At 43.3% G+C, this 10,946-nt stretch overlaps 1 pseudogene; it reads right to left on the minus strand.

Moving 5' to 3' along the window:
• Nucleotides 1-611: 611 nt before the first annotated feature.
• LOC115674825 (uncharacterized) lies at nucleotides 612-1,400 on the minus strand (annotated as a pseudogene).
• Nucleotides 1,401-10,946: the final 9,546 nt, after the last annotated feature.

Here is a 10,946-nt window from a genome sequence, read left to right on the forward strand (position 1 = left end):
TCCACGCCTTGAAGGATCATTTAGCGAACCACCAATAATCATCTCCACACTAGATTAAATGCCGAGAAGCTATTTGAAGGCACAAAAATTGCAGCTACTGATGCTCAGCAATTCCAAATGGATCATAGCTCATTCCTCTTCTTGTCTTTTGACAATATCGTTTGAATAGTTTGCATCCATATATGTGGACCCATCAAAGAGCTTCCCATGAGTTATAGATGTCACCAACCCAGGAAGTAGCCTTGGTGCCGAGGAATTTTTGCCCATTTCTTCCTTTGAGAAGGTTGTCAAATTGATATGAGATTCTACAAGATGAGAAATTTCTGTGGACTCTGCTTTGAGAACAATAGGGATTACCCGAAGCACAAAATTTAAGAGCATTTCTTAATCCATGTTGACGATTGAAGAAAGAAGTAGATTCACAAATGTGACCCTAATGTCAAATTTCAAATTTAGGAATGTTCAGATGTCATCCCTCCTCGGATTCGCTTTCCGAAAATGGTGAAGCGTAATGGCTTAGTGGATTCTTGAAACGGAGCTCTTTATGATCACTAGGGTGTCATTCTTTATGCCAAGAGCCGCAAGTCCTTCCATCTTTCATCAATGGGAGACTAGCATTTTCCATAATGCTTCAAGGCAAGCATGAGAGATCGTGATGATCTCTTACCATTAATCAAATTTGCGATCTCCTTTTTTAAGCTCCCAACCATTGGCTCGAATTCTAAAAAAGTAATCAAGTAAAGCTGGTCTTCACTTGTGTCGGGGATCCCTATCAGGTACAATGTCGTGGTGCGTATCAGACCTTCACGCTTGAGAAGCCTTCTTTTAATGTCCACAATTGCTAGTAGTGGAAAGTTTCCCCGGTTTACAATGTCCAGAGAGACCTCAATAATGAAAATTATTCCTCCAATCTCGTGGTTCTTTGAAGCAATAAAATGAGAAACTTTCTAATGAAACCATCGTGGAATCTCACTCCCAGCGATATTCAAGTTGTCCAAATGCTTTGGAGCAATCTTTTCAATTCTTCTCTTCATTGCTAGGATGCATGCCTTGCAACCAACTAGGAATAAAATGCCTTAGAGGCTTCATGGAGACCAGGGACATCAACTAAATTGCTACAATTAGTAAAATCAAGCTCCATTTAAACCATCCACATTTGTCAAGTCGTACATGCGCTCCAACGCATTACAGTTCGCCATATTTGACTCAAGCAAGCTCACGAGAAGTGGAGGCAGATACAATGAGATAAATCGAGTTTTTTTTTTTAAAGTACAAGGCCCCCTCAGACTGGATGGAAAGCTAGAAAAATCATTACGATCCAAATCCAAATCCTGCAAGGAGCTAGTCCTTTCAAAATTGTCGGAGATTCTTCCCAAAAATCCCCAAGTATGAGCACCCATTTCCTTCAATAAACAGTAGTTTGTAAACGACTCTAGAAGAACAATATGATTTAGGGCATCGGATCGATTAGGTTCAACCAGTTCTGGATTGTCTTCCACATTTAGAAGTTGTCTTTCTCATTTTCAATGATGTCAAGCTCGTGAACATCTTAAATTCCTGGGGTCATTCTCTAACAGAAGTTCCTGTTAAGTAAACCATACTTTTCAACTTTCCAAGTGAAGCAAGTAGTTGCTAGAGTTGTGCGTATTGACTTAGTCTTAAGGTGCGAAGCCTTTCAAACATTCCTATAGACTCTGACAGTGTTGTTATCATGGTGTTATCCTAGAACAGATCGATAAGGCTTGACATATCTCCAATGGATTGTATTTTGACCGGGATAAGTGACCCACAACAACAAGTAACTCTATCAGCAAACAGGGACCAAGGAAAAGTTGTGTCAATGATTTGAGATTCCCAATCATATCAGAAGTGTCGCGAGCGATTTGCACAACATGAAACTTAGTTTCTCAAGTTCTGTTCAGGACTTTATTAGGACTCTATTGAACTGGGAATTTCTTTGATTGCTAAACCATCGAGAGCAATGTTCTTTAGAAAACTTAGTTCTCCTATGCAATCAGGAAGTTGTTCCCTAGACGAGCAAATTTAGTCATCCTCGGAATGCATCACATTCAAGGTGAAATGCTTCGTGTAGTTTATATAGATCCTGGATCTATTGCACCAATGTTGATAGGCACTTGTAGTTGTACCATGAATCAACAGTGTCTTGGCGAGCCCCAGAAATTCCAAGTTCATATCGTGAACCCACCATCGAAGAGCCAGCCACCATAGATGAAGAGCGCGCGGTAGTGCTTCAGCAATTTATGCAAGTGCATCAAATGGAAATCTAGGAGGCTAACATGCCTAAAGCCTTAGTTGCTTCGAATCCAGAAGCCGCCTCTATTTTAGTTTAAAATCTCAAGGATGCAAGCAGAGTTCATCATGCAAATGTTTGCATGAATCAAACACCAATCCAATGTGTGTTCCAAGAGATTATTTATGGAGTTTGAGAAGACGAATAATATACTTTGAAACTTCAAGAAATTATGTCTTCTAGACCTACCAACTTCATTGCTAACCCATTGTGAGTAATGATTCTTTTCTTCTGTTATCTGTCTGGCAAGTACAACGAGAATCACTTCGTACTCTCTACGACGCTTATCCTGCATGCGCTTCGAGTTCAAAGGGCCCACACTTTTGTTTTGTAGGGAAAGTGAATGCCAATCTCGAACAACCCTTTCATTTTATCTGTTTTCATGAAAGAAAATGGAAAACAAGTCAATTGCTGCATGAGAAGTTCTTATTGGAACGACGGCATTTTACCATCCTAGAATGTTTCTCCCAAGTCTCTGTGGAAATTTAATCCAAATGGGTAGCTTGCAGCATCTCCAATTGGACCCAAAGCAAAAAGCTACTTATGACCTTGAATTTGAGTTGCATGATTTACAAAAACATTCAATTGGGTTCACAATCAATGCCCAAAACACGAAACATGATTCCTACTAAGAATAAAGACGATGACAAAGTACAAAAAAACTCTTGCGTAGAAGAGTGTAATAAACAAATCTCGTCTTAGCTTCTAAGTCCACTTCTTGGCATGGTTAAGCGAGAAGATTCTAAAGAAGGGCCGCTGCATATAACCTTCAAAAGGAAGACAATGTCAGTACGTGAATGAAAAAAGTAATCTCTCAATGAAGTCGCCTCTTATAACGAAAGCAAGGCGACGATACGTGCCCCATGGCCCCTATTTGCAGGGATTTGGTATTTCGCCAAGATTTCGTAGTAAGAGGAAACATCATTAAAAGATCAAATCGTGGCTATCAATCGAACGCCCATTCTATTCCAAAAGTTTCATGCACAAGATGCGGCATCAATTATGAAAGACTGATTTGTGATTTCGATTTTTGGAAAGACGAGATAATTCTTGTTTTAAGAAAAATACACAAAATGTAATTTGAATTCCGATTTCGAAATGTGAACAATAAAGAATTTTGTTGAAAATGTGATTTCAATTTTATGCCGCAAAATACAATCTTGACTCGGAAGAATTTCTATACAAAATGTGATTTTAAGCCCATTATTGAAAATTTAGACAAGATCATCTGTTTTGTAGGGCCAAATCGGAGATATTAGAGATTTATGCTCAAGGCTCACTGTTAAGAGTGATTGCCCGAAATTTTCAATTATAAGCTTAGATCACCTATGGCATTCGATTGATTTCCACGAATTTAAAAAATGAAAGTTTCAACCAAAAGTGAACAAGTAAAGAGAGAAACCATATTTACAATGGATGACAAACTTTCAATCACATAAACATGCGAATGTAACGTGCGGCTGATTCCTACTCTAGACGGCTTAACAAAGTGAAGCTAAGAGGGTGATCTGACTGTCGCAGTCTCGCGTTGATGCTAGGTCCTCTTAACTTTAGCTCAGTCAAAAGGAATATCCTACAGTTACGCGGTCTCGCGGACAAAGATAAACACTTACAACACCAAGAGAGAATTTTCGGGGAAAAGAAAGGCAACCTCTATATCGCAGTCTCACGTTCAAGGTTGTGTGTACAACAGTGTAGTGTTAAAACATTTAAAGCATGCACAACAGTTTATAAACAAATGACACTTCAAGAGTTCGAAAAAATGAACATTCATTCCCAAAATCCAAACCTGCAAAACAAGGGGTCAACAATCACTCATCACCTTATAACTCCCAACTGCAAGAACATTCACATTAGGGACATAATTGAACAAGATAAACGGCCTAAGTCCACTAAGAATTCTATTCAATTCCCCAGCGGAGTCGCTAAGCTGTCGCGACCTCTCCAAATCGGCCCCACCCATACCAACTCGCATCTTAAGGTTTAAGTTATTAACAAGCAAATCAATTTCATATAGGAGTCGCCACTAATCAATTTTTGGTAGGTAGATTAGACACCCAAGTAAAGCACGGGAGAAATGCTTCACTTCTACGAACCAGAGATTCAATGGGTACATAGACTTGATTACACTAATTGACCAATTAGTGCCTCAATTACCGCCTAACGTGTTCACACTAATTGGAAGTCTTAAAATTCGATTCCTAACCAAGATAGGAGAAGCAACAATCAACATGTGAACCTAACATGGATAATCAACTACATGCGAGGTTAAATTAAACACGCAATTCAAAGTGTGTGAACCAAGCAACGTGCATTCAAATATGACACTAATCAGACAGTAAGGCAAGAAAAACCAATTCCAAAGTCCAAATAATATTTTTTGATTTTCGAAATTTTTTAATTTTTTTAATAGTAAAATAACAATATAATATAAAACGGACCCGGGTCGAATCTCCACATCCGACCCGGGTCAGAGCTGACTTGGGCGTGCCGGCCCGGGTCCACCGTGAGGTGGGCTCCATGAGGGCCCAATTCAAAATAAACCCACAATTCAAATAAAACAATAAAAAAAAACAAAACACCCAAGCTCACTTGGAATAAAAAATTAAATAACAATTTAGCCTAATTCCCAAATTCGGCCCACCCACGAAAGGCCAACACCTAAAAGACCCACTGTAGTAACTAAAAGGCCCAAAACCATTAAAACGTAATAAACCTAAAACCAGTCCAAACACCCAACAAAACCCTACCTGGTTAGACTCGCTTGCCCGACCCAGTTCGCGGCTACCGACCCGACTCACGCCCGCGGCGCTTCATCTTCCACAGCCGTCGGCCCGACTCGTCCTTACGCCCGACACCGCGACGGCAATCAATCCCGAACCGGCCTAGCTCCGACATCCCCCCCTCGGCTGGGCCGAGTTTCGACGCCGGTGACTCCTCAACGCCGGCCAATGGACAAACAAAAAAAACTCCGGCGACAAACACGAAAACGACCGTTTGATCGACCGAAAGCATGCCTGCGAAGGAAGCGCAACACGAACACGAACCACATGACAAGCACAGAGAAATGCATAATGATTGCTCGTTATATGCGAAAACTCGTGGATTTCATTCCGGCATTATATCGAACACATTACGAACGTTGACTGGAAAAGCGAAAACCGAGCCAAGGGAGGTTTGAACGTCAACCGCAATCAATACGACATGGAAGATTGCATACAACAGCCGCTAGGGAAGGCTCGCCGACGGTCAGGAATGAGCAAAAACGAGTGCCGGCGAGCCTCGGCCCCGGTTGACCAAGAACTAAAAAAAGCAGAGCACAGTAGGGGCCGAAACAAGAGATCTGTGGCGTCGTCCCTATCCTGCTCGGTGGCGACGAATGAGGGCGATCTTGATAGATCGGACTATGTCCGGTCGCCTTGCACGCCTTCGAGCAGGAATCCTCGGGAAATCGACCGCGAATCAAACAAACGCGAGCCCTGACAAGAGTTCGGGACCAAGACCTACCATGACCCTATCGCGGGAAAGGGGATGCGTCAGAGGGTCGTCGATCGCAGTTGAGGCATAAGGGTTGCCAACAGAGGGCCCTTCAACCTCGGATCTCTCCCTCGACCTCGATCTCTCTCTCTACTCTCTCTGTTTTCTCTCTCTCTGCCTTCCGGTCTCCCCGTTTTCTCTCTCGCTATTGCTCTCTCTATCCTTCCGGTCTCCCTCCCTCTCTGTTCCGGCTCGACTTTAAGGGCCACGGCAGTTGCGCATGGATTCCTGCCACCGCCAACTGCCGTGGCCGGCCTGATCCCGACCCGAGGATCACGCCGGTTTGCCCCCGCGCCTCTGGCTTCTACTCTGTTCTGTCCTGTTTCTGCTCTGCTTTTGCTCTGTCCTCTCCTTCTGGTTCCCTTCATGCAGAGCGTAAGGGAAAGAGGAAGAGAAAAGAAGGGGGGTTGGGCTAGGGAAAAGGAGAGAAGGGAAGTTGGGCCTCGAATAGGTGTTGGGCCAGAAAAGGTAGTCAACGTAGGCTAGGTTGGAGTTTTTTTTTCTTTTTTCGAATTTTTTTTAAAATTTAATTTTTTTATAAAAAAAAACAAGAAAAAATGTGTCTAATAGCCCCCATTAATTCCAATGCTCCTAATGTCTATATGCTATGCAATTTAATGAAAATATTTTTGTTTAGGGATTAAAAAATTAACCCCTAATTTTATATGTAATTAATCTAAAACGTATAAGCAAAAATTAGGTGTCAACAGTATCAAAGTAGTCAATTCCCATTTTCTGCTTATAACCCTTTGCTACTAACCTTGCTTTAAAGGTTTGTAACGTACCGTTTGGATTATACTTTCTTCTAAATACTTCTTTGCATACAATTGGGTTTGATCCAGGAGGCAAGTCAACTAACATCCATGTATTGTTAGCAATAGTTGAATCCATCGTCATTAATTGCTTCTTTCCAAAATGATGCATCTCTACATGCCATTGCCTCACTGAACGTCATATGATCTTCATCCAAGTAAAATAAACATAGATAATTTATTCACAACATTTTCCCTATCTCCTTCTACGAGGAGAGTTACAAAATCTAAATCGAAATCTTTCGTTTTCTTCACTCTTTGACTTCTCCTTGGCTCCCTTGGAAAATCAAAAAAATTTCTTTTAATTGATGAAGGATTGCTTGCATCAATTGTTGTTTGTGATCTGTTGACACCTATTTTAATTTGCCCAAAATTAATTATGCAAAAATTAGTAATTAAATTTTACTTCCTAAAAAAAATGTTTTTAATTCCAAGCACATTACATATAGACATTAGGCACATTTACATTAATAGGGCTTATTAGAGCATGTTTTCTTGATTAATTTTCAAATCAAAAACTAAAACATTAAAAAATTAAAATTAAAATTAAAAAAAAATTCGGAATGACCCGGCCCTCTTTTTTTTCCCCCCTCGTGCGGGCCCAGCCCGCCCTTTTTCTTTTCTTTTTTCCCCATTTCGCCCGAGCTGGGCTCGGCCCGGCCCGGCCCAGCTTCTTCTACTTCCTTCTCCCCCGCACGCCGGCCTCTCTCTCTCTCCCATGTTTTTCCCTGTTTCTCCACTGTCCAACTAATGGACGATGGAGTGGCCATCCCTGTCCCCTCTGAACAGAGGATGGACAGGGGAGCACGGCAAGGGGACTGGCATTGATAGCCAGTCCCCTCCTTCTCCATTTCCCGGCCATCTCTCTCTCCTTCCCCCCTGTTTCCCGGATGACAGAGCAGCCCCTACACCGGCCTAAAAAGCCACAAAAGTCCCGAGTAGGCGTAGGCCGGTGCAGGCCATTAATGGAGGAGACGAGTTTAGAGAGAGTGAGTTGTTCATCACCTATAAAAAAACCGGCGAGAGAGACAAAGAAGGGGTCAGGTTGTTTGAACAAAAAACCGAGAAAGAAAGAAAAAAGAAGAAGAGAGAGAATCCGAGAGAAAACAGAGAAAGAGCAAACCGAGAGTCCCCCGACTGCGAGAAGGAAGCCAGTCGTCTCGCCAATGTCCCCACACCAGCCGGAAGCCCCCCACAGAAGCGTTGCCAACCGGTGAGCCTTCCCGGTCGAGACACCCCCCTCTTTTCCCCTGTTTTTTGGCACGGTTTGGCCGGGACTCGCGCCAGCCGTTTTGTGCGAATCCCGGCCCATACCGTCGTTGGTCCCGGCCCCCACTCGCTGTCGAAGGCGAACCGCAGCCGCCGGAGCCGACCGGTTCGCCGAAGTAGGTCGAGATCCCTCGATTTTTGTTATGCCCCCCATCTACTCGATAAAATGCCTCAAAGAGGCTAGTTTGTTTTTTGCTGCCGGCCGGCGAGCAAGCAGTCGGACGACGGGCTCAATCATCGAAAAAGGTAGGTAAAGTTCATAAGGTGAAGACCTAGGCCATGGGTGGCCTAGGTCGTCTGGCGAGATCGCCGGATCTCGTCGGCCGAAGCTCCCGTGTGTCTAAACACGCGGGAGCCGTCCCTGGACCGGCCTACAGACCGGTCCAACCGGTCTACAAGCCAAATAGGGCCGGTTCGACCCGGTCAAACCAGCCCTATTTCTTCTTTATTGATCGGACTGGGTCCTAACCGGGCCCGACCCGGTCCATACCCGGGTTAATAACCCGGGTTGACCCCTGGCTCGGGTTGGATCCGGAGATCCGACCTGGGTCAACGCAATGGGTCAGGTCCATTGACCCGGGTCGGTCTTGACCGACCCGGATCAGCAAACCCAACCCGGTTTTAATATTATATTGTTATTTTATTAAAAAAATTTAAAAAAATTTTAAAAATTTTAAAATTTTCTTTTTAAAATTAGGGTATAATTTAGGTATAAGTATTGTCTAATATTTTTCTAAATTATGTGACATATCTGTATGTTTTGAATTGTTGTTGTATTATTATTATATATGTTGTTTTTAATTAAATTATAATTGCACAAATTGCCATGTTTAAATTAGATAAACCTATAGGGCTATATCGTAGTATTTTGCGTTTTTTTTTTACTACTGTTGTGTTATTATTATGCATGTTTTTTATTAGAATATAATTGCATGAACTGTTATGTTTTAAATGTTGTCATCTTAGTTAGATTTAGAACCTTAGACTGCATATCTATCTTGACTGCTTTTTTTAATGATTGTACCCTTTCTCGATCACCTCACATGTTAGGAAAAAGGTTCTAAAATCAATCCAAATTGCCTGACAAATATTTTCTGAATGAATAGGGTAAAAAGGTACCGAAAGGGCATTAGTTATTTAATTAGTGTAACAAAGTCCCCAAACTCATTTTAATCTCTAATTCGTAGGAGTAGGGTGATTCTCCCGTCATCCTACTTGGGTTTCTAATCGACTTACCCCAAACTGATTAGTGGCGACTCCTAAATAAAAATCACTTGCAGGTTAAAAACCTAAATCCTAAGTCGCGATATGGTATGGGCTTGGGAGAGCCCGAGTTAAGTCCCCAATTTAGACTTAGCACGTACCAGGCGAAATCCTCATTTTTTTTAAAAATAAAAACTCGAAGGTCGGTCGTGAAACATCTAATAAGCGATAAGCTTTAGAATTTTCAGCATATCCAGTAAACATACTTTTTAACACCCTTGGTCCTAATTTGGTTCACTTAGGATCATAAATTCTATAGCACGCAAGGCATCCTCATACTTTAAAGTACTGGATATTTGGTACCCTTCCTTTCCATAATTCATATGGAGATATCTTAAATTCTTTGAAAGAATTTTGTTGTGAATGTGACATGCAGTAAGAAGTGCTTCTCCCCATCAATTTATTGGAAATTTTGCTTGTAAGATCATGGAATTAACCATATCCACCAAAATTTGGTTCTTTTTTTTTGCAAATCCATTTTGTTGTGGTGTATAAGGTGCACTTACTTGATTCATGTTGAGATTTCACAAATGTGGTGTTGACACCTATTTTTTATTTGCCCAAAATTAATTACACAAAATTTAGGAATTAATTTTCTTTAATTCCTAAAACAAAAAAATATTGCTATTTAAATGCATTGCATATAGACATTAGGCATATGTCCATTAATAGGGCCTACTAGAGCATATTTTCTTTAATTTTAAACAAAAATTAAAAAAAAAAATCGAAATCGATTCTGGCCGGGTCGGGGCTGGGCCGACCTGGCCTTTTTCTTCCTTTTTCCCTTCTCCCCCACGCGGGCCCAGCCCACTTCCCTTTTTTTTTTTTTTTTTCTCTCCCCCCGTGGCTGGGCCTAGCCCGGCCCAGCTTCCTTTCCTTCTCTTCCCCCTGCGCCGGTCGCTCTCCTCGCCCCTGTTCTCCCCTGTTTGCGACGGAAGCGTGACGCACGGCGGCGCCGCTTCTCACCGTCGCTGTCTGGCCAGAGGAGGGCCGGGTGAGCACGCCGACGGGACTGGCATTAATTGCCAGTCCCGTCCTCCCCGTTGTCCCGGCCTTCCTTATCTCCTCTTCCCTCTCAGCTCGCTATTCCTCTCTGCCTCGTCTCAGACCTGCTCCGCCCCTGCTCTGCACCGGCCTGCAAATGGCCACGAAAGTTGTGGCGTGGCGTAGGCTGGTGCAGGCCGTTGTTAGCAGACGCAACGGAGCAGAGAGTGAGCGTGGTCGTCGGCCTATACAGGCCAGAAGAGAGAGAGAGAGAGGGGCGGTCTTTTCTCGGTCGGTTTGAGCATAGAGAGAAACATAGAGAGAACAGAGAGAAAGAGAGCTGAGAATAGAGAGAGAGAAAGCAGGTCGGGAGTACGCCGGAGCGAACCATCAGCGTCGCCGTCGCCGTGAAGCAGCCAAAGCCGCCCGGTCGGCCAGAGAGAGAGAGAAACAGAGCAGCTGGAGAGAGAGCGTGAGCCGAGAGAAAGAGGGAGACGGAGCGAGACAGAGAGACGGAGAGCTCATCCGGCGGCCACCGCGCCTCAGCCATCCATCCCCGTCGCTGAGCCGAAGGCGGCGACACAGAGAGAGAGAGAGAGTCCCTGTCGGCCGTTTGACAAAAAAAACAGAGAGAGAGGCCGAGAGAGAGAAAAAGAGCACCGAGAGAAAACAGGGAAAGAGAGAGAGAGCCGAGAATCCGCCGGAGCTAAAGAAGAACCAGCAGCGGTCGTCGACGCCGCCAGACCTGCCGGAAGCCATCCAGACGCGCC

This window comes from Syzygium oleosum, unplaced genomic scaffold (assembly GCF_021117445.2).
Source record: "Syzygium oleosum isolate NSW1041296 unplaced genomic scaffold, Sole_v2.1 Sole_v2.25, whole genome shotgun sequence".
NCBI classification, from domain to species: Eukaryota; Viridiplantae; Streptophyta; class Magnoliopsida; order Myrtales; family Myrtaceae; genus Syzygium; species Syzygium oleosum.